This window comes from Protopterus annectens, chromosome 2.part0 (assembly GCF_019279795.1).
Source record: "Protopterus annectens isolate FY-2018-M chromosome 2.part0, PAN1.0, whole genome shotgun sequence".
Lineage (NCBI taxonomy): Eukaryota > Metazoa > Chordata > Ceratodontiformes > Protopteridae > Protopterus > Protopterus annectens.
In genome coordinates, this window is record NC_056728.1 from 1,988,099,431 (window position 1) to 1,988,120,315 (window position 20,885).

Consider the following 20,885-nt stretch of genomic DNA (forward strand, 5'->3'; position numbering starts at 1 on the left):
CCTATAACTAGCCTAGTCTGGTTACAGAGTTGCTGTATCCAGGATTGTTAGTAAGCTTCTGAGCCCCACAAGCCTTTCTGTGTTGGAGGGAATCCTTCTAGCTTATCAGTAGGAGTGGTAAGCACTAGGTAGCCTATCTTCCATGGGAAGAGTGAGGTTTGGCCCAGAAATTGCAGTTTATTTGGCCGTTTGGGCAGTTTTCCATCTCTTTCAACTTGCTGCTTAAAAGCCCGCATTTGTACTTATTCCCCGCCTTTCCTGTAACTAGTTTAGTCCAGGTACAGATTTGCTGTATCCAGGACTCTTTGTAAACTTCTGAGCCCCCCAAGCCTTTCTGTGTTGGAGGGAAGCTTCTAGCTTATCAGTGGGAGTGGTAAGCATTAGGTAGCCTATCTACCACAAGAGGAGTGGTTCCTGGCCCAGAAATTGTAGCTATTGGCCGTTTGGGCAGTTTTTTTCCATCTCTTTCAACATTCTGGTTTAAAAGCCGCACTTGCACTTATTTCCCACCTTTCCTGTAACTAGCACAGTCCAGATACAGAGTTGCTGTATCCAGGACTGTTGGTAAGCTTCTGAGCCCCGCAAGCCTTTCTGTGTTGGAGGAAAGCCTTCTAGCTTATCAGTGGGAGTGGTAAGCACTAGGCAGCCTGTCTACCATGAGAGGATAGGTTCTTGGCCCAGAAATTATAGTTTATTGACCAGTTGGACAGTTTGTCCATCTCTTTCAACTTTCTGGTTTAAAATACCACATCTGCGCTTGTTTCCCATCTTTCCTGTAACTAACCTACTGAATAGCACTAGAAAGCCTTAAACTGATACAAGCCTTCTAGCTTAGAAGAGAGACTTTGGAGTGATTAACTATCAGTTTTCTGTATTGTCTTGCTGTACTTAACTGTTTTCCGCCTAAACGCAGATTTTCCAGCGTTTATTGTGATTTAAAAGCTTGTTCTTTTCACATATTGTACTTATTTGACTGCCTGCACTTTTGAAAGTTTTTTTGTTTAAATAATTTGTTTAACTGTTGTAGGCTACATACTAAAGTGTGATAGCCTTTTCTGATCGTTTATAGTCATTTAAAGCTGTTTTAAGTGTATTTTTACTGTTTTTGCCTTATCTTTAAAAAAAAAAAAGAAAAAAAATCCTTGTTTCCCACCTTTCTAAGCTAGTATAGTCCAGTTTTCAGGCTAGTGCTGAATTCAGGGCTGTGATACTAGTTTCTGAGTTGCCCATACCTTACTTGGATAAAAGGAAGTTGCTCTGTTCACCTGTGAGAGAGGGGAGCTTTGAGCAACATATCTGTCCCTGGAGGAGTGGTTCCAGCCCAGACATTAGTAGTTTATTGACCATTTTGGGCTAATTTCTATCTCTTTCATTTCCCTACTATAAAACCTGCGTTTGCACGGTTTTGCACACTGGGCAGCGCCGGTTAGCTACAGTTAAATTATTCCCGGCTCCACTAAGTCTCCTCTTCAGTTTTCCCCTTGAAACTAGTCTAACTCTCAACCCAAGCACTCAAAAAGCATCCTACAGCCCAGCACTTGCTCAGACCTAATAGCAAGCACTAACATACCCTGACACTGATTGCCCAGCAGGGCAAGGCTCTTTATTCACCCCTCACCAACCAAGCGACTTAGCAGCTCACCCTACTATTCAGGCACGACCAATGGGCAATTTCAGGTGTACTCTCCAGTCCAGCTAGTGAATCTGGGTATCGTGAGGCAATGTTACAACTGACTCATGTATGCAGACAACCCTCTCCTCCTACCACAAAACACTTACATATGCGATAGATGCAATTATACAGCCAAACTGGAAGCTAAGCTGTCTCCACCCAAGACTGGAACAGACAGTCAAGAGGAGAATCTTAACACCTGCACCACACCTCCAGCTGCACGCATACCTACTAAAACAGCACTTGCAAAAAAATACACATAAATACACAAAATCATACTCGGAGGCTCTAAATAAAAGCCTGCAAAAGCATCAGAGACCTCCAAAGCATACACCCAAACAACCTGCACCTCCCGTCACAAACCAGACAACACATAAAACACAAAATCAGTGTGTCGCACAATCACAGCCCTTAAGGTGAAACAACATACCTAACACACTAGTGATATGTGACTCTATAGTCAGGCACACTGATGTCCCACTCACCAGGCTGAACAAGCAGAAGATTACTGTTAGCTGCCTGTTGGGAGCCAGAATCCGCCACTTAACACAAGCACTCAGGTCACTCCAGAACAAGCACAAATATGACTCTGTCATTGTTCATGTTGGTATGAATGACCTGAGACGTACCTCCCTGGACTACATGAAAAGAGACATGGAAGAGCTCTCTGATCATGTAGCCCAGGCTGGTATGACCCTGACCCTGAGTAGCATCCTGCCCTCACCAAGAATGATACCTCAGTATAAAGAAAAAAATGATCAAGTCCAACAATTGGCTAAGTTTCTGGTGTCATTCAAAGGGGAACCAGTGTCTGTCAGCCTGGGACGGCATGCTCGACAAGCCATGTTGCTTCGCAAGAAATGGCTTGCACCTGTCACCCCTAGGCTTTCAAATACTGGCCAAGGCTCTTGCTGCCCCCATAGTGTCTTTTTTAGGCACGGCTCAAAAGTCAAACTCACCTCCATAAACAGCACAATTAACAAAAAACTGAGGGTTATGCTAATCAATGCCAGGAGTTTAAATCTCAAAATGCATGCACTCAAAGCTCTCCTCAGTATGGAGAACGTCAATATCTGTGCAGTAACTGAAACCTGGTTCAAGACTCCAGAGAGCACCCCAGCACTACCGGGCTACAACTCATACCACACGTTTCAGCCACAGAACATGGACCGAAACACAAAAGGAGGAGGTGTATCCATATTCATCAAGGATACCTACACCTCCAGGTTAGTGGCACAGCATGATACCTCTGAGATCATCCATGTGCAACTAACATCGGGCAAATCTGCGACACAAATTGTGGCCTGCTACAGATCACCCTCCATAACCAGGACCACTATTCCACCTTTCTGGAGACACTGGAAAACATGAAGGTCCTACCGAACACCCTGATATTGGGCAATTTCAATTACCCTACCATTTACTGGGAAAACTACTCGAGTACAAACTCCCAGGCCTAGCACTTCCTGGAATTCATCAAATCAAATGCCCTGGATCAGCTGGTAAACTCCACTACCAGAGGTGAAAACATATTGGACCTGGTCATCACCAACATGGGCGACAGGTGTTCCACACTGGAGGTCAACCCGTCACGGGTTAGATCAGACCATAAACTAATCACTCTGGATGTCCACACCCCACCACCACCCCCAACTAAGGAAACCACAGTAAAAAACTTTTCTAAAGAAAACTTCACCTTACTCAAGACAGAGGTGGTAAGTTTCACAGTCCCCACGCTAAAGGATACCACTGCCCAAGATGCAGAAACCTTTACAAATGCACTCTATGAGCACCTACAAGGATGCATGGCTTGTGCCATCCCTAGCAAAACCAAGACTCACTCCTCTAAGAGAAGGAAACCAGTTTGGTGGACCCATGCCATAAACAAGCTATACAACAGAAGGAGGAAACTAGTTCTGAAAAAAAGAAAATCCCAAGAAGGAAAGATGTCCTTGATCAGTAAGAGTAGGAAACTAAGGTCTCTCATGAAATCATCCAAGGCTAACTTCAAAAGAAAAAATAGCCAAGGATTCAAAAGATAACCACAAATCCTTCTTTAGCTATGTTAAGAATCTAAGTGGCAACTTGCAGATATGCACTGAACTAGTGCAAAATAGCACAAAATATACTGAACCTACTGATATTGCCAACATCCTGGCAGATAGTTTCAGTGCAAACTTCACCCCCCCTCTCACCTCCAAAAGGGCCCAAAACAATACCGGAAAAGTGTAGTGTCCCAAAAATCACAGACGCACAGGTGAAAACAGCCCTTTCAAAAGCCAAAAACACAGTGTCAATAGGATTAGATGGTGTCCCAAGCTGCGTCTTGCACGAACTACAGAACAAACTAACCCCCCTACCTAAACACGCTGTTCAATCACAGCCTCTCCACAGTCTACATGCCCATAGAATGGTGCACAGCAATGGTTATTCCTCTCCACAAAGGAAAGGCCACAACTGAACCTGGTAACTATCAACCCATAAGCCTGACTAGCCTGGTCTGCAAGGCTATGGAGCGCATCATCAAGGAACTCATTAAGAAAGACATTGGGAACCTCCAAAAACTTGACTTGACCCAGTTTGGCATTGTTAAAGGCAGATCATGCCTACTAAACCTGGTTGACTTCTTCAAGACAGTCACCAAGGCCATAGACAAAGGAAAGGTAGTTCACACAGCCTACCTTGACCTCGCCAAGGCTTTTGACACCACTCCCTACTCGGGTATTACAGAAAAACTCACCAGCCTGAACATAAACCCCTATGTCACGAGATGTGTTGCCAACTGGCTTACATACAGAACTCACACGGTAAAAACAGTGTGCTCCAGGTCCAACTATAAACCAGCCACAAGTCGTGTCCTGCAAGGCTCGGTCCTGGGGTCCCTAGTGTTCGGCATATACTTCTCAGAAGTACAGGCAAACACAAGAGGACTATGGCTAACCAAGTTCGCCGATGACTGCAAACTGGGAGCCATAATTGACTCTCTGGCTGACAAAGACATCCTCCAAAAGGGCCTTACTGAGACAGACACCTAGTGTCAAAGACATGGCCTCAAGCTAAATGCCAAAAAATGCATAGTCATCCCGTTTGGGAAAAACAAAACACTCATGAATTACCACATAGTTGGCAGCCCCCTTAATACAGAAGAGGTAATAAGTGATCTGGGGACCCAGGTAGATAATAATCTCTCTTTTGACAATCATATTGCCAAAGTAGTTAGGAAATCATTCTATGTGGCCCATCTAATTACTAAAGGGTTTGCATCTAGAAATAAAGAGGTTATAGTGCCCCTCTACTCGTCACTCATTGGACCCATCATAGAGTACAATGCCCCATTTGGGATGTACCTCACAAGACATTTCCAACAGCTGGAAACACCACAAAAGTACCTCAACAAGAGGATTACTGGCCTCAAACATATGTCCTATGCAGCCAGACTGAAAAAACTCTGGCTATACAACAGAAGGAGAAAGCTACTACATGATAGAACAAAATCCCAAAAAGGGAAGGCGTCTCCGATCAGTACTAGCAAGAAAATACGATCCCTCATAAAATCATCTAAGGCCAGCTTCAAAAGAAAAATTGCACAAGACACTAAAGATAATCACAAGGCCTTCTTTAGTTATGTCAGAAACCTGGGAGGCAACTCTCAGATATGCTCTGAGTTAGTGCAAAATGACAAAAACTACACTGAACCCACAGACATTGCCAACATCCTGGCAGAAAGGTTCAGTGCAAACCCCCCCCACCAAAAGAGCAAATGTCTATCCCAACAGATTGTAGCCTTCCTGAGATCACAGATGCACAGGTGAGAGCTGCCCTCTCCAAAGCAAAAAAACACAGCATTAGTGGGACCAGACGGTGTCCTGGGCTGCGTCTTACACAAGCTCCAAGAAGAACTAAATCCTCATATAAAGTCACTGTTCAATCTCCGCCTTACTACAGGATATGTACCCAAGGAATGGCGTACAGCAACAGTCATCCCACTCCACAAAGGTGGTGCCACAACAGACCCCAGAAACTATCACCCTATATGCCTGACTAGCCTGGTCTGCAAAGCTATGGAGCGTATCAACATGGAAATCATAAACAAAGACATTGGGAACCTCCAGACACTGGATCCTACCCAATTCAGCTTTGTTAAGGGCAGATCTTGCCTCTTGAACCTGGTCGACTTCTTTGAAACAATTACCAAAGCCATAGAGTAAGGGAAGGTAGTCCACACAGCCTACCTGGACCTCGCAAAAGCCTTTGACACAATACCCCACTCGGGCATCATAAATAAGCTCACCAGCTTAAATATCAACCCCTATGCCACAAGATGAGTTGCAAACTGGCTCAGGGATAGAACCCACATGGTCAGAATAGCAGGTGCCATGTCAGACTCTAAACCAGTTACAAGTGGCGTCCCACAAGGCTCAGTCCTGGGACCTCTCTTGTTCAGTAGATATTTACAAAAAACCACCAAGTACAAGATTCCTTTGAAGGCTGTGTTCAGCCGAGGTACCAGAATAAACTTGATTGCATCCCAGCTCCTGTACGTGGTGGTTTTTCGTATATATTTTTTTCTTGGTTTTTCATATCAGTAGATATTTCTCAGAGGTACAGGCTAACATGGGTGGACTATGGCTGACCAAGTTCGCAGATGACTGCAAACTGGGTGCCGTAATCGACTCTCTGGCTGACACAAGCATCCTCCAAAAGGGTCTCACAGAGACGGATAACTGGTGCCAGAGCCATGGCCTAAAGCTAAATGCCAAAAAGTGCATAGTCATCCCCTTTGGGAAAAACAAAGTGCCCACAAATTACCACATAGGTGGTAATCCATTAAGTACGGAAGAAGTAATTAGGGACTTGGGGACCCATGTAGATAGCAATCTCTTGTTTGACAATCACGTTACCAAAGTGGTTAGAAAGACCTTCTATATAGCCCACCTTATCATGAAAGGATTCACATCTAGATCAAGAGAGGTCATTGTGTCCCTCTACTCATCACTTATCAGGCCCATAATTGAATACAATGCCCCATTTGGGATGTACCTTACCCGACACCTGCAGCAACTGGAAAGACCCCAAAAGTACCTCACCAAGAGGATCAAGGGGCTCAAACAGATGCCCTATGCAGCTCGGCTAAAGAAACTCCAGCTCTACTCAGTTGCATACCGCCTACTCAGAGGCAATCTGTGTCTGACGTGTAAATCCATGTCCAACCCAGAATTAATGGACATGCTTCACCTCAGGAAATCCAAATCCCTTAGAGCTACACGCTCCAGGGACTTGAACCTCAGTACAGAAATAAATAGGACATGCTGGAGGGACATATTCATATCCCAGAGGCTCCCCTCACTCTGGAACAAAATCCCATTCCATGTTAGGCAGAGCCCCTCACTGACCCTCTTCAAGAGAAATCTTGACGAGTGGATGGGAGATCGTAAGTTTACCCCTGGGATCTCTTATGTGTCCCTGTTTGACAGAGGTACAGTAAATTAACCTTAAAAGGGCTACCTTCTGTGACCTACTATACAAAGGCTCAGTCAACTAATCTAAAAGGGTGGCGAAAGCCAAACACACTCTGGCTAGGCTTATAAATGCCCTAGGGCAGATAGCCTAGTATCAACCTATGAACCTATGAACCTATGTACTCAGTGGCATATCACTTACTCAGAGGTGATCTCTGCCTGACTTACAAACCCATGTCCAACTCAGAACTGATGGACATTCTCCACCTAAAGAAATTCAAGTCACTGCGAGCCACACGATCTAGTGAGCTTAACCTCACCACAACAATAAATAGAACATGCTGGAGGGATAGATTCCTGTCACAGAGACTCCCCATGCTTTGGAACAAAATTCCAAACTACATTAGGCAGAGCCCCTCACTAACACTCTTCAAGAGGAACCTTGATGAGTGGATGGGTAACAGAAAATACACCCCTGGGATCACTTCATTGGCTCTGCTTGATAGAGGATCAATTAATTAATCAATGGGGTGGCAAAAGCCGACACACTCTGGCTAGGCTTATAAATGCCCTCGGGTAGATAGCCTAGTATCTACCTATGAACCTATATGAAGGAAACAGGAATTCAAAAGACAAATGTGTGATGCATTTGCTAACATCTTGAGATATCCCACTGGACACAAGAGTCCTTTTCGGGAGCAGTCCAGGAGTACTGCCTGGTGACGTACCTTGGCATAGTCACATAGAAGACAAATGAAGGCTGAGGGAATCAAACCATGTACTACAGAAAGTAGCTCATAGCCTTACTCTTTTAGTGCTATACAAGCTGTAGCAGCCCAAGCACACTACGTTTCATAACTGTGTGCCTGAAAAGAAAAAAACAAGCAAAATTAAAAATGTATTTACAGTTGAAATATTAACATTAAAGTCAGATTTCATGCTGTCCAATTTATTTATAGCTAAACAATAAACACAAAACAGGGAAGGCAAGGCTCAAGTCCAAACCACTTCCTTCTTTTACATCATAAGTACTCTGGTTCATAGGTAGTTACTCAGTACTCTGGTTCATATGTAATTACTCAGCACTCTGGTTCATAGGTAGTTACTCAGTACTCTGGTTCATATGTAGTTACTCAGTACTCTGGTTCATATGTAGTTACTCAGTACTCTGGTTCATAGGTAGTTACTCAGTACTCTGGTTCATATGTAGTTACTCAGTACTCTGGTTCATAGGTAGTTACTCAGTACTCTGGTTCATAGGTAGTTACTCAGTACTCTGGTTCATATGTAGTTACTCAGTACTCTGGTTCATATGTAGTTACTCAGTACTCTGGTTCATAGGTAGTTACTCGGCTTGCAGTTTAAGGAACTATTGTGGAGCCTTGTCCAAATTTCCAGTTGCCCCAAAAGTACTGTCTGGTTTCACAGTGGTGGATCCAGAAATCTGCAAAAGGGGGGGAGGGGCACCGTCTGATGAACTGCTGGGGTAGGGAGTGGGTAAGTAGTACACAGGGTTTGGGGGATATAGGAGGATCACCTTAAGAAGCTCTGACATCATGTGTGAAAATGCAATATACATTCAACTGCACATGATTGTGTTGTGGCTGCGGTAATAGAAACAGGTAATTCCTGTCCAGCACTCAGCAAATTTACAGACAGTACCAGTTTTTCAAGGCATGTCTGGTGGAGATGATAGGTTGACCATGACAAGTCACAGACCCCTTCCATGGCATAGCTGTCATATGCATTGTTATAACCTAGGAAATAATTTCATTGGAGGTGGCATTAGCCACAGTGAGTACCATAGTAGATTTATTTATTTATTTTTTTGTAAATAAATAATTATTTATGGGAAAACAGTGAAGTTAAGTTAAGTAAAACTAACACAACAATTAAGAAAGTAGATATGAAAATATCCCAAAAAGCAAATACTCAGTTCAGTCATGTGCAATGTATAAAAGTATTGTAACCACTGCAGCATTTAAGACAGGACGTTAAGTGAAAATCTACTTTATTTTCATAAAACATAAATATAAACCATAGGCACAGAGATTTGGATCAAGTAACTGAACTCAAAAGCTTTTCTCAGCAGACCACAATGGTTTTGGACATTTTACTGTTCTTTCACTTGTTTTAAACACAATTCACCTTATGTTATTAAAAGTATTACAATTATTTTCTTAATAGCAAAGCATAAGTTTCTCTCCTTTCAACAAGTTCTGGAATGGATAGGGGCAATACTTATCTCAAGGAGTTCAAAAATGCCTATGTTGGTTGGTTGTCTTCTTTCAGAAATCAAAGTCCATCAAGACTTAAAATTCTTTTATGTAACTTTAATGTTTTCCACTTCATTTCCATCAGAATTTCAATAATTTTCTGTCTCAATGTATAGATTCCTTGACAGTGAATTTCAACTAAGCCTAACTTGCTCTTAGCTTGGATTGTAGTCAGCATTGGGGAAACATTTTTTCCTGACTTTGGGATTACACTACTTTCTACAAGTGCAATTGTTTGATAAATGGGACAATCTGTGGCATTGCCCTTCTTTGTATTGAAATATAAACTATTGTCCTATCCAATGGCTACTGTTCTGTTTTCTTGTTTTTGACAGTTGCTGACAAATTCCATGCAGTGGTGTTATGTCATCATTTTTCAGGATTAAGAATTCAGCTGGTGTTATAGAGTTAGTAACAATGCTTTCCAGGGTCCATTTAACTTCAGTCTCCAGGATGTCTGGCTCTAGTTCAGAGAACACATCATTGTATGTGTCAGTGATGTCGGTGTCCTTCTTGTCAACTTTATATATTGTCTTTGGAGCAGCTGACTTCAGTAATGGTACTGCTCTGACTTTTCTGATCTTTTACTTTTATCGTCTGGTCCTTCCCATTTTTGTCTTTTGCCATGCCCATTTTTCCATGGAAATTTCCCTTAATATCCATCACCTTCTTGAACAGCTCTCTTTATTTTTTACATTCTGTTGTATTTCTTCTCCAGTTCTTTGCCATTTGCCTAAGCTGCCACCAACTCAAACAGATGGGAATTTGGTTTAGTATCTTAACCAAAGGAAGACACATTTAGTAGTGTAGCAACCCCCCCCCCCCATATGCAGAACTTCAGCCTCAACATTCTATCTACCTGGTGTGGGAGTAGAACCCACAGCCTTCTGCACTAAAGGAAAGTGGGACACAGACTACAAGCCACACAACTATGAAACTCTATGACTGACACTGACAGGCTGTAATTCTCAACAATTAAAAATAAAAAAGAAAAAAGTAAAATGAGGCCTGACAGTTGGTATGGAGGATTAAAGCTCTTGCCTTCTAGTAGTTAAATTCCAGGGTTTGACTCTGAAGAAAGTCACTTAACTAGACAATGCCCCTAACTGGAGCATTTCACACGCAAACACGCATGTACACCTGTGCACTCTCCACAAACCCTGACCTGATCTTCACCGAAGCCAGCCACTGAAACCTACTTTCTCCTCAACTGCTGCAAATCTCTTGCTAGTACTCAACATACATGCTGCTGTTGTTATTCAAAGCTCTCACATGTTGTCTTGTGCTGATACTGACTCACATTTCTAGATGTAGTAGCTGTGTCCCTGTACTATCACTGAGATTTCTGGAGCTTTTCAAGATACACTGTGCAGATAGCTATGAGAAGGTATTCCAGGATTAACTGAAGATTTTGCTTTTTATTTTTTAAAGTGAAGCCAGGCCCCCACCCCAGCCAGCAGGCCCTAGGCAACTTCCTAGGTCACCTAGTGATGGACCAGGTCTGACTGTATGGGAGGGTGCCATTGCCAATGTGATACTGCTACATTCAGGTCTAACAGCACTAATATTTGCTACATTGTGATACAGAGGTATGCTAATAAGATTGTTCTCATTGTGGCTGTAGCTATCTCTGAAATACGTTTTCTCACCATTGCTACTAGATGTACCTGTGGCACTAGTAGTGAGTATGTTTATGAATCCTAGGGCTGGAGTTTGACTAAGTAGTACTAAAATTACATAAAACCATGTATGCTTGACTGTTTAATATATTGCAGGCTTGGGAGAGATATGCCTAATGAGGTGGTACTTTTTGTATGGTTGTTGCATATCCCATTTTCATGACATCCTGAGAATAACTGACTGCACCCCATTACCCTCAGTGCCTCAGCATCCCAATACAACACCCAATATATCAGTCAGAAGAGATTTCATTCCATCAACTGCCAGCTGGTATGCAGTGTGCAAGGAATTACATACAATTTATCTGAGAATGTCCAGGCAGTTCCCATGAGTTCCACATCTGGTGCATATGCAACCTATGCCAGTGTTTCAAGTAGGGAGACTTTTCACAGGGTCTCATAGTTGGTAAGTCTACATGTTACCACCCATAAGGTCCATAATAATTTGGTCCCATGAACACGAAGAGAAAACTACTCATAATCCTGTAGATTGTTGTGTGTTCCAAGAGATGCAGAATACGCCTTGGAACCAAGGCTGAGGATCACCATCTGCAGCATCTACAGTGTGGTAGAGATAGTGTATACCACCACAGTGTTTGTAGGAATGTACCATCATTGAACATGAGTTTAAACTGCTGAATGCCTTCTTCCATTGCTTGGATACATCTGGTGGTACACTGTAGTATACTCTAGAAACCTGCAGTAAAATGTTCATGGCCTGCACTGTGCTGTACAAAATGGTGCTACAACAACTTTTATAACATGTCTACACTGTTTGAGGTAAAAAAGGATGCAAAAAAAGAGAAGCCTAGTGCTGGAGTCCCAGTAGGAACCAGCTATAGTGAGATAACATGCAAACCAGATACAACCACAACACTCTGTGATGTTGGCAAAGAGGGGTTCTTCTGGTTCAGAAGTATGGGACATGGGTAGCATAAAACAGAATAAAAATGATGCAAGTCATAACAGACTGATTTATGTATGACTCATACATTACAATCCCCATAAAGGTCAGATGGATGGACAGGGAACAGTCATGATAATTTGCAGATGTGTACCTGGGTACAGTGACAGAAGACAGCCAATGCTAATTTAAAGGCAAAGGTCATGGCTGGTGGTTTTGTGGTCATAGTAGCTATGCTCATGGGTAGGGCATTGGGCAGAGAGGAATCAAATTCTCCTGTGATGAAAAAGTGCTTCTATGAGGAGAATGCTGGCTCTGTGAACCATGTGATCAGAGGTTTGGGCCAAGGGTCAGATTATCACATCAGTGCATGTGTTATAGCCCTGCCATGTCCACTGCAGTGGTGTTACAGTAGAATGTTGCTGTCCACAAGTGTGTGAATGGGCATATGTAGCTGATACTCAAGATAGGGCTACAGGAAAGTGTAATGCCAATGAACTGTATGACATTGATTGGCTTGTCAGTGTAGCATGCCAAAAAGGTGTTTGCCATGTTCACGGAAGTGTTAGTATCCAGGATGGGATGCTGCCATGGACTAGGTGGACAATGAAGTCACCTCTGGAATGGTGTGCATCATTTGTATTATCCTGGTGTTTGATCATGTATTGTGTCTGCATCCCATAGCCTAACCATAATGACTGTCTTTTGGCATCCTTAAGGAGGCACCAGTGACTCCCAACCAGGTGACTGTTCTCCTCATGTTTGCTCCTGGTCCCTAAACATCATGTTACTCTGCATGAGTTTCATAATGCCCCACAGTCCTCACAGGAGTTCAAACATGTCATGAAGCACACTCAACATCTCTGAAATGGTGTGAGTAGTGCCTGAATCTGCCTGGATCACAGACTTGCACATCTGCTGACTCATTCCAATGGTACACTCATGTCTGGGATAGTCCTGGAGTCATGGAATCAGTCGCCATTTACATGCCTCTCCCCATGCTGAATGCACACACCTTGGAGGGAGTATGGTCCTCAGATGCTGTCAGTGATGGTGACAGCTGTGCAGTAGGAGTGGGACTGGTATAGACAGGATGGCCATCACTGACCACAGGTGATGCAGGAGGTTCATCTTACCTTTCCATAGTCACCTCAGCTGTGGATCATCTAATTTTGCTGTCATCACTGCAAACAGTACTAATGTGTCAGAAGACTGTGTCACACGCACAGTGATATCATTGTCAACCACCAGTGAGCAGCTGACTTTAGGCATGTACTGACCTGTTGTGTTAGATCCGTTTCCAGTAGAACCTCTGAATGTAAATAGGTAGTATACCTCTGACAATGGCACTAAAATGTGACTGACTCCTCCCATCATGTGCCCCACATACTGCTATATGTCAATCATATGCACAGCCAATGGGCACATATGTGCCCTGTAATGCATGCTGTTACTGTTGCAACCCTGATGGCTCTGGAAGACATAAATGCATATGGGTTTGTCTGAGTAAACTGCATACAGCTGCAAATCAATGTCCTGCAGGAGTTGCATTTTCCACTTCTCGCCTGTGGACATTTTTTATGAAACCCCAGGCAGTTGTCACCAGCCCATTACTCACATCTAAGTCATCACCAGGTATAAAGGCTCTTCCACTTTCCTCATAATGGTGTACTAAGAATTCCTTAATCTCTGTGAGACAATGCTGTGTTAGTAGATTATTCTCATCACTCAGCCTGTCTCTGGCAATTTCTTTTGTTTTGGTACTGGCATGCAGTAAGATATTGGTGATCCTGTGATGCAAACACACACCAGCAGTACGCAAGTATGGCAAGAGTGCAGGGCCAGAATAATACCAAAAGTTTAAACACAAACAGTCAGCGCAAATAAGGTGAACCATCAATAACGTTATTGTAAAAACAATAAATAGGAAAAAATGCTGCAGAATATTACATTTACAGACTGGTTTCGGCAAAAGCCTTCTTCAGTATAAACACAAATGAAAATACAATTACCATCCACAGTAGCTGTTAAATACACAGAAAAAGACATCCACCCCTACCTTTCACCAATTATAACATATCATTTAAACCTGGAGGGAACAAAGCCTCTGACTTAATTATCCAAAACTTTTCATTTTTATTCAGTATTTTATGCCGACATAGTTTATTACTTCCTTTAACAATAATACGATCAATAGCTGTAAGTCTAAATCTAGCAGTTGAATGTTGTAACACATGCCCATATAAAGCATTAGACATTCTTTGACAATGAATGTCACTCAAATGTTCAGAAGTACGAATCTTAAATTGTCCAGACGTTTATCCTACATAAAATGTAGAACACTGACATCCTGTGACACACCAGTATGTTTTCTTATTATTGCCAGTCACTGCATTGATGACCTCACTAGTCCCTGCAACATCTTGTCCCATAAGACCTTGACAGCTTCACATTTGCCAAAAATATGCATGCCATCTTTCCGAGGGCCTGTAGAATGACTTTTGTCTTCTATGTGAAAGAATTCTCCAGCTATTGTCATTCCTACATCCCCACGCTAGGACATGCACACCTGATGGTGACACATCTGTTTTTCACACATGTGGATCAGTGAGTGCATACATGGCCTCAATACTGTCCGCAACATCCTCATGGTTGTCACAGACTTGAGTTTTGTGGCATTGTAACCATTCTGTCATTTAGTTGTTACCACTATACCACTGATTCTTCTTTTATGATGCAAAATGTATGAGACCAACTGCATCTATATCTATCTGTTTATATATCTATTTGTATATCTATCTATATATATATATATATATATATATATATATATATATATATATATATAGTTATATAGTTATATATATATATATATATATATATATATATATATATATATATATGCATATGTATACATATACATGTATGTGTGTGTATATATATGAATATGTGTGTGTGTGTGTGTGTGTGTGTGTGTGTGTGTGTGTATGTGTGTATAACTGATAAGTGATACACATAATCTTCAACTCCTGGCACATGTAACCCATCAACTTCCTTTTTTTGTTGAATTATGAAAATTCATTTTAACTTGGGCTCTGCAGGATGAGCAGGGTGAGCAGGGTGAGCAGGTCAATCTCTCCCATTTTCGTGCTATAGTGGACCTGCTTCAATGCTTTGATGAAACAAGAATCAATGAGTAGCACTCAATGTACTGTGGCCCATTAATTACACACATAGATAAACCTGGTAAATCATAGCCATACTGAGGTCTAGTGATTATACACATTGCCAAACTTGATGAGTCAAAGAGAAAGTGTGTGTTTTTGTGTGTGTGTGTGTGTGTGTGTGTGTGTGTGTGTGCGTGCGCAAGTGTGCATATGTTCTCTGCATGTTTTCTCTACAAAGCACAGAAATTATATTATCTACGGAAATCCTTACATTCAGTCTATTTCTTTAGTCTTACATTTAGCATTATGCTGGCATCCAAGCTGTTGCTTAAGAAATACTTTATATCCTCTCTTTTTAAAGGAAATATACTGACATACACATTTACACATGCAAATTTCAAATCAGAGTTGTTAATATAGGTTTGACAGTACTAAAATACTTCAGCTTAAGCTGATTATTTAAACAAGTAAAACATTAAGTAGATTCTATTAATTTGTTGGGCTGATTAGTCCAGTTCTAATAATGTCATCTTTTAAATTCTAGGCTATGAGATGGATGATGATGATGGTGAAAGAGAAAAATAATACTTTTTTCAAGGTTTGTTTGAAATGCCTATTGTTCAGAAAAGCTGTTCAGAATGCCTTTCAGGTATTTGACATATAGAAAGCTATCTCAAGTTTCTGAAGATTAGAAGTCATGTTTTTGTAATAGCTATACAAAAAAAACAAAAAAACAAAACAGGTTTAAAAGTTACCTTATTATGTCTATATTTATCTCCGAGTTCAGGATCTTGGCACAGATAAATCAGCATACGCACTTATTGCTTTTCTCCTGATATGCTACAGTCTTCATCTGGAAATGCCTCAGGTAAAAACATTTGTTCATTAAACCATAATGTTCCTGCTGAAGAACATGCAAACTAATTTCTAATCTGTCAGCTACTTTGATTCCTGAAGATATATTATCATACTGATGCTTGTCTCTTTATAGTTCTTTAAACTGGCAGAGATAAGAAAATTAGAGAATGCTTAATGATCCTTGTTTAATGCCTCCAAACACAAGTAATTTATTTTTTACTACCATGGTAATTACTTACAATGTTATGTAAGAGGATTGGGTATTACCGTAAATGACACTTATTTGTACACTCATTCCTAAAGCAAAAAGTATAACATAAGCTAAGTGAGAGAGAGAGACAACAAGAGAGATGGATGGAGAAAGAGGGGGGAAGAAGGAAAGAAAGAGCCAGTGAAAGTCATAAAAAGCAAAAAGTATGCAAATTTAGGGAGTGCACAAAAATGACAATAGACCAGGTACACAACATGTAGATTTTATTTCACCGCTCTTCTCAATCCATGAGTATGTTTGAGTTCAGGCAGTGAATTAGAGGGCATCTTTGTAAATGGTTCTGCATACACCACTTCACCATTTCACAATGGTGACTAGAAGATCCATGTAACATAAGGGAAAACATTTTAATATCACTACATTGTACCACTAGAAGTAATTGCTATTATCATTACTATTGCAATCAATGGTGGCAATAAGTACAGTCCTTAGAACCTTAGAATACGTGGTTTGACAGAACAATTTAGAGTATAGATTAAATTCTAATACTGACATCTCCATGTCAGGTTCTTCTCATCTTTCAGTTTACCCTGTCTTTTTTGCAACAACTTTGCTAGATCCCCTATACTTTCCATTTGTGTCTACTACATAATACTTTATATACATAATATTATAAGGCCCTAGGGAACTACAGTGAAAAATAAAACTTCAGAAAAATAAGTTTGATTGTGATTCAGAATGGCTTAGGATAAAGGGGAAGCCATAGTTTGCAAGGGTTCTCCATCGCACTAAGCCTTTTAGATATCACGACTGCTCTAGAAACTGCTGTAATGGTGCAGTTTCCCATTAATGTGCTCTTCAGTGCAGAGAATGGTCCCGCTAGTGGAGCGGCATGCAAATGAAGCAGTCTGGTGAGTGTCTACTGCTAATTAGCTATGTAGTCTCTCATCTGGAAATATTACTGGCTCCCAGTTTCCTAGACAAGTGAAGCAGGGGATCACTCAGTTGAGTAAAACTTTACTCTAGGAGGAACAAGTGACTGGCATAAAAACACAGCAGCCACACATTAATTCTTATGGATGCCTGTGAGTTTGTGTGTGTGTGTGTGTGTGTGTGTGTGTGTGTGTGTGTGTGTGTGTGTGTGTGTGTGTGTGTGTGTGTGTGCTGGGGCATATGTGCAGGTGAATCTGTGAGTGTGTTTATGCATTTGATCTATTGTGGGGCCCTGTTTGTTTATGACTGAATGTGTGGTTAGCTGTGTGTGTGTGTGTGTGTGTGTGTGTGTGTGTGTGTGTGTGTGTGTGTGGGGGGGGGTAACCTTACTAACAAAATGTATGGGCTGATTGGGAGAATACTGACACAGACAGGTCTGACAGAGCTAGTGTGTGATTTGGTGACAACAGAATAAGCTGATAAGGAGATGTTTGTCATTACAGTCATAACTCTCTGAGTTGCATTTTCTCCCCATCTCAGTAATAGACTAAGCTGTGTTGTTCAATTAGCATGCATGTTGTACATGTTTTTGAATCCTTGTGACTATGCAACAGGATAGAACTGCACATTTTTATTTTAAATTTGTTCAGACAAGTAGCTGCAACATTTGTTCTGTTAGGAACAGAGAGAAGATCTCATTGTGTAAGACATCTATTAGACTATGACCATTTCCATGTTACTATAATGCAAAACTCTTGTTGCAAAGTTTCAGAATTTGTATCCCACAGCCAGCCATATACAATGCATCTTCATAAAGCATATTCTTTAGCTTATTATTCAAACTTGTACAACTAGTAAGGTTCCGAACAGTAACATACCTGGGTGGTGGTGGTGGGGTGAGAGAGACAACTGCCTGAGCAAAAAAGTGATGAGGGGCACCATCAGCTGATTATAATTTTTCTTTAATGCAATACTGACTTTTAAAAGCCGGAACTGCATTTCAGTTCAAACCTGAGCTCTGTATTGCTCTGTGTATGATTTAAACTGTAACAGTAGCTTACTACATGGTTGGCAATTTGTTACAGTTTAAAAGTAAAAAAAAATATTTTTTTTTACCAAAATTAGAGTACTGCATCACTCCATTCAGGCAGGGATTAAACTATATCATCAGTTTGCTACAATTGTAGCAAGTAGTTTGCTATATTTAAAAAAAAAAAAAATTAAAACCGAATCACGAACGCAGTAGTGCTCCATGCAGGCAGGGTTTAAATTGTAGCAACTGTTTGCTACAGTTTAAAAAGTAGAAATGTGTTTTTTTTTCTTTTCTTTTTTAACTAAAACGTGAACACTGTAGTGCTCCATGCAGACAGGGTATAAATTATAGCAACTGTTTGTTACAGTCTATAAGAAGAACTTATAATTTTTTAATACAATATGTGGAAGGAAGGCTGGGGGCAGGGCACACAAATGGGACATGAATGTCTGGGATGAGGAGGGGTGTTGTGCATCTGGCCACCTGTTTGTTGTACTCGTTCATTGTATTGGCTCAGGGCACTGGCTGAACCAGCTACACTTCTAGTTACAAAGATGTGTATCAACTCTCTCGCTCCTAGTATAACCTGTGCATCTGAAATCAATTAAAGTCCCATCCTCCACAAAGGTTATAAAATCAGCAAATGTTGTACTCATCTTCAAAACAAATATATAAAAGCAGTCACTTGTGCAATATATACTATAAACTCACAACCAAACATATACTGCAGGGCAGTTGTGAGTAGATAGTTGATTAATACCCCCAAAACTATTATTCTTAAATTAAAAAAATATATATTTATTTATTTATTTATTTATTTAACATTTGTTTACCGGGAAAGTCTGACTGTATCAGAGCCCATTTTCAGTGGAGGCCTGGGGAGAAAGGCTCCAGACATGTCTTTGGAATGTGGGAGGAAACCAGAGCACATGGGGGAAACCCACAAGAATGCAGGAAGGACATGCAGACTCTGCACAGAAGGCACCCCAGCTGAGAATTGATGTGGAGGGCCTCTTGCTGTGAGGTGAGATTTTTTGGCCTGTTCCTCTATTTTCGGATGATCTCAGGATTGTAGTCACTAAATAATGACATACATTTGAGTTTCAGACATCAAATCCATCAGAAAATGTATATTAAAATAAATCATATTACTCTAGTCACTTTCTAAGTTTATAAGAGCAACATTTAAAATATGTCCCTATCTGTACCCCCATTTTGTTAAGCTTTGTACAGATTTTTTGCATTAAAAGGTTGAGAGGAAAATCTGGCCCCCAATCATGGGGTCTCTCCTTTCAAGCAAGTTTCCACTGCAAATAATATCACTTGGTAACTTCATTTCACCTCCTAAGATGTTAGATACCACAATGAATGTCTGGGGGGGCTAGTATTTCATACCATTTTAGATAATCCTAGTGTCCCATATTCCTAAAAAACACCTTCTTTACTGGTATAGAAGACATCGTTAAACTAACATAAGATATCACATCCTGCTATCTGCAGAAGTCGCTATATTCTATCAGACTATTATGTATTCCCAACTCCAAAGGTATTATAAACACCTGTGCAAAGGATTTCAATCTCTTTTGTAAAATAAGTGTGATATGTTGGAGTGATAGGAATGTAACTTAGAGAATACCACTTCAGTGGAACTGTCTCCCACTCGACATAAAGCAAAGCAATTTTCTCACTCTACTAAATGCTCACTATATTTAAATGTGGTTTGGACACATTAATGAGTAATAACAAATGATCCCATAGTGTAGCACCCCTGTTTCTCACAGAGAAAGGGATAGTGTAGCACCCCTGTTCTTCACAGAGAAAGGGAAATGTGTAAATGTCCCAACTTATCCTTGTTCAGCCCATCTGTGGGTTATTCCAATGCAAAACATAAGCATTAAAAAGTACCATGAGAACGTAAGGCTCTACTCATCACTCATCAGACCCATCATAGTGTACAATGCCCTTACAAGACACCTGCAACAACTGGAAAGACCACAGAAGTACCTCACCAAGAGGATCACTGGCCTCAAACAGATGCCCTATGCAACTCGACTGAAGAAACTCCAGCTCTACCCAGAGGTGATCTATGCCTGACATACAAGACCATGTCCAACCCAGAATTGATGGACATGCTCCACCTAAAGAAAAGCTTATCCCCTCGAGCCACACGCTCTAGGGATCTAAACCTCACCACTACAATAAATAGGACGTGCTGGAGGGATAGATTCCTGTCCCAGAGACTTCCCATGCTTTGGAACAATATTCTAATCTACATTAGGCATAGCTCCTTGCTAGCACTCTTCAAGAGAAACCTTGATGAGTGGATGGGAAACAGAAAGTTTACCCCAGGGACCACTTCAGTGGCTCTGTTGTAAACCACACATTGCATTTCTATGATTGTCTGATAACCAGCGGTGGTTGCATTTTTATCAGCTGCACGGCAGTCATGCCGATGACTGTATATGGCTTGCTAATGAATATTTTACTCAGGCTCACTATGCCAAAGACATACTACAGGTTTGTTTCACAGAATGAATTTGGAGCTCCAGGATTTCCACAGAATGTGTGTTTTCCACCTTTCATCTAGTGATGTTAAAGTGGATTATTTTATAAACACTCAAGTTTAGGATTTCCTTCCTAGACAAATGTTTTGTTTTATGCAAGCAAAAGAATAAATGATGTATTACTGGTTC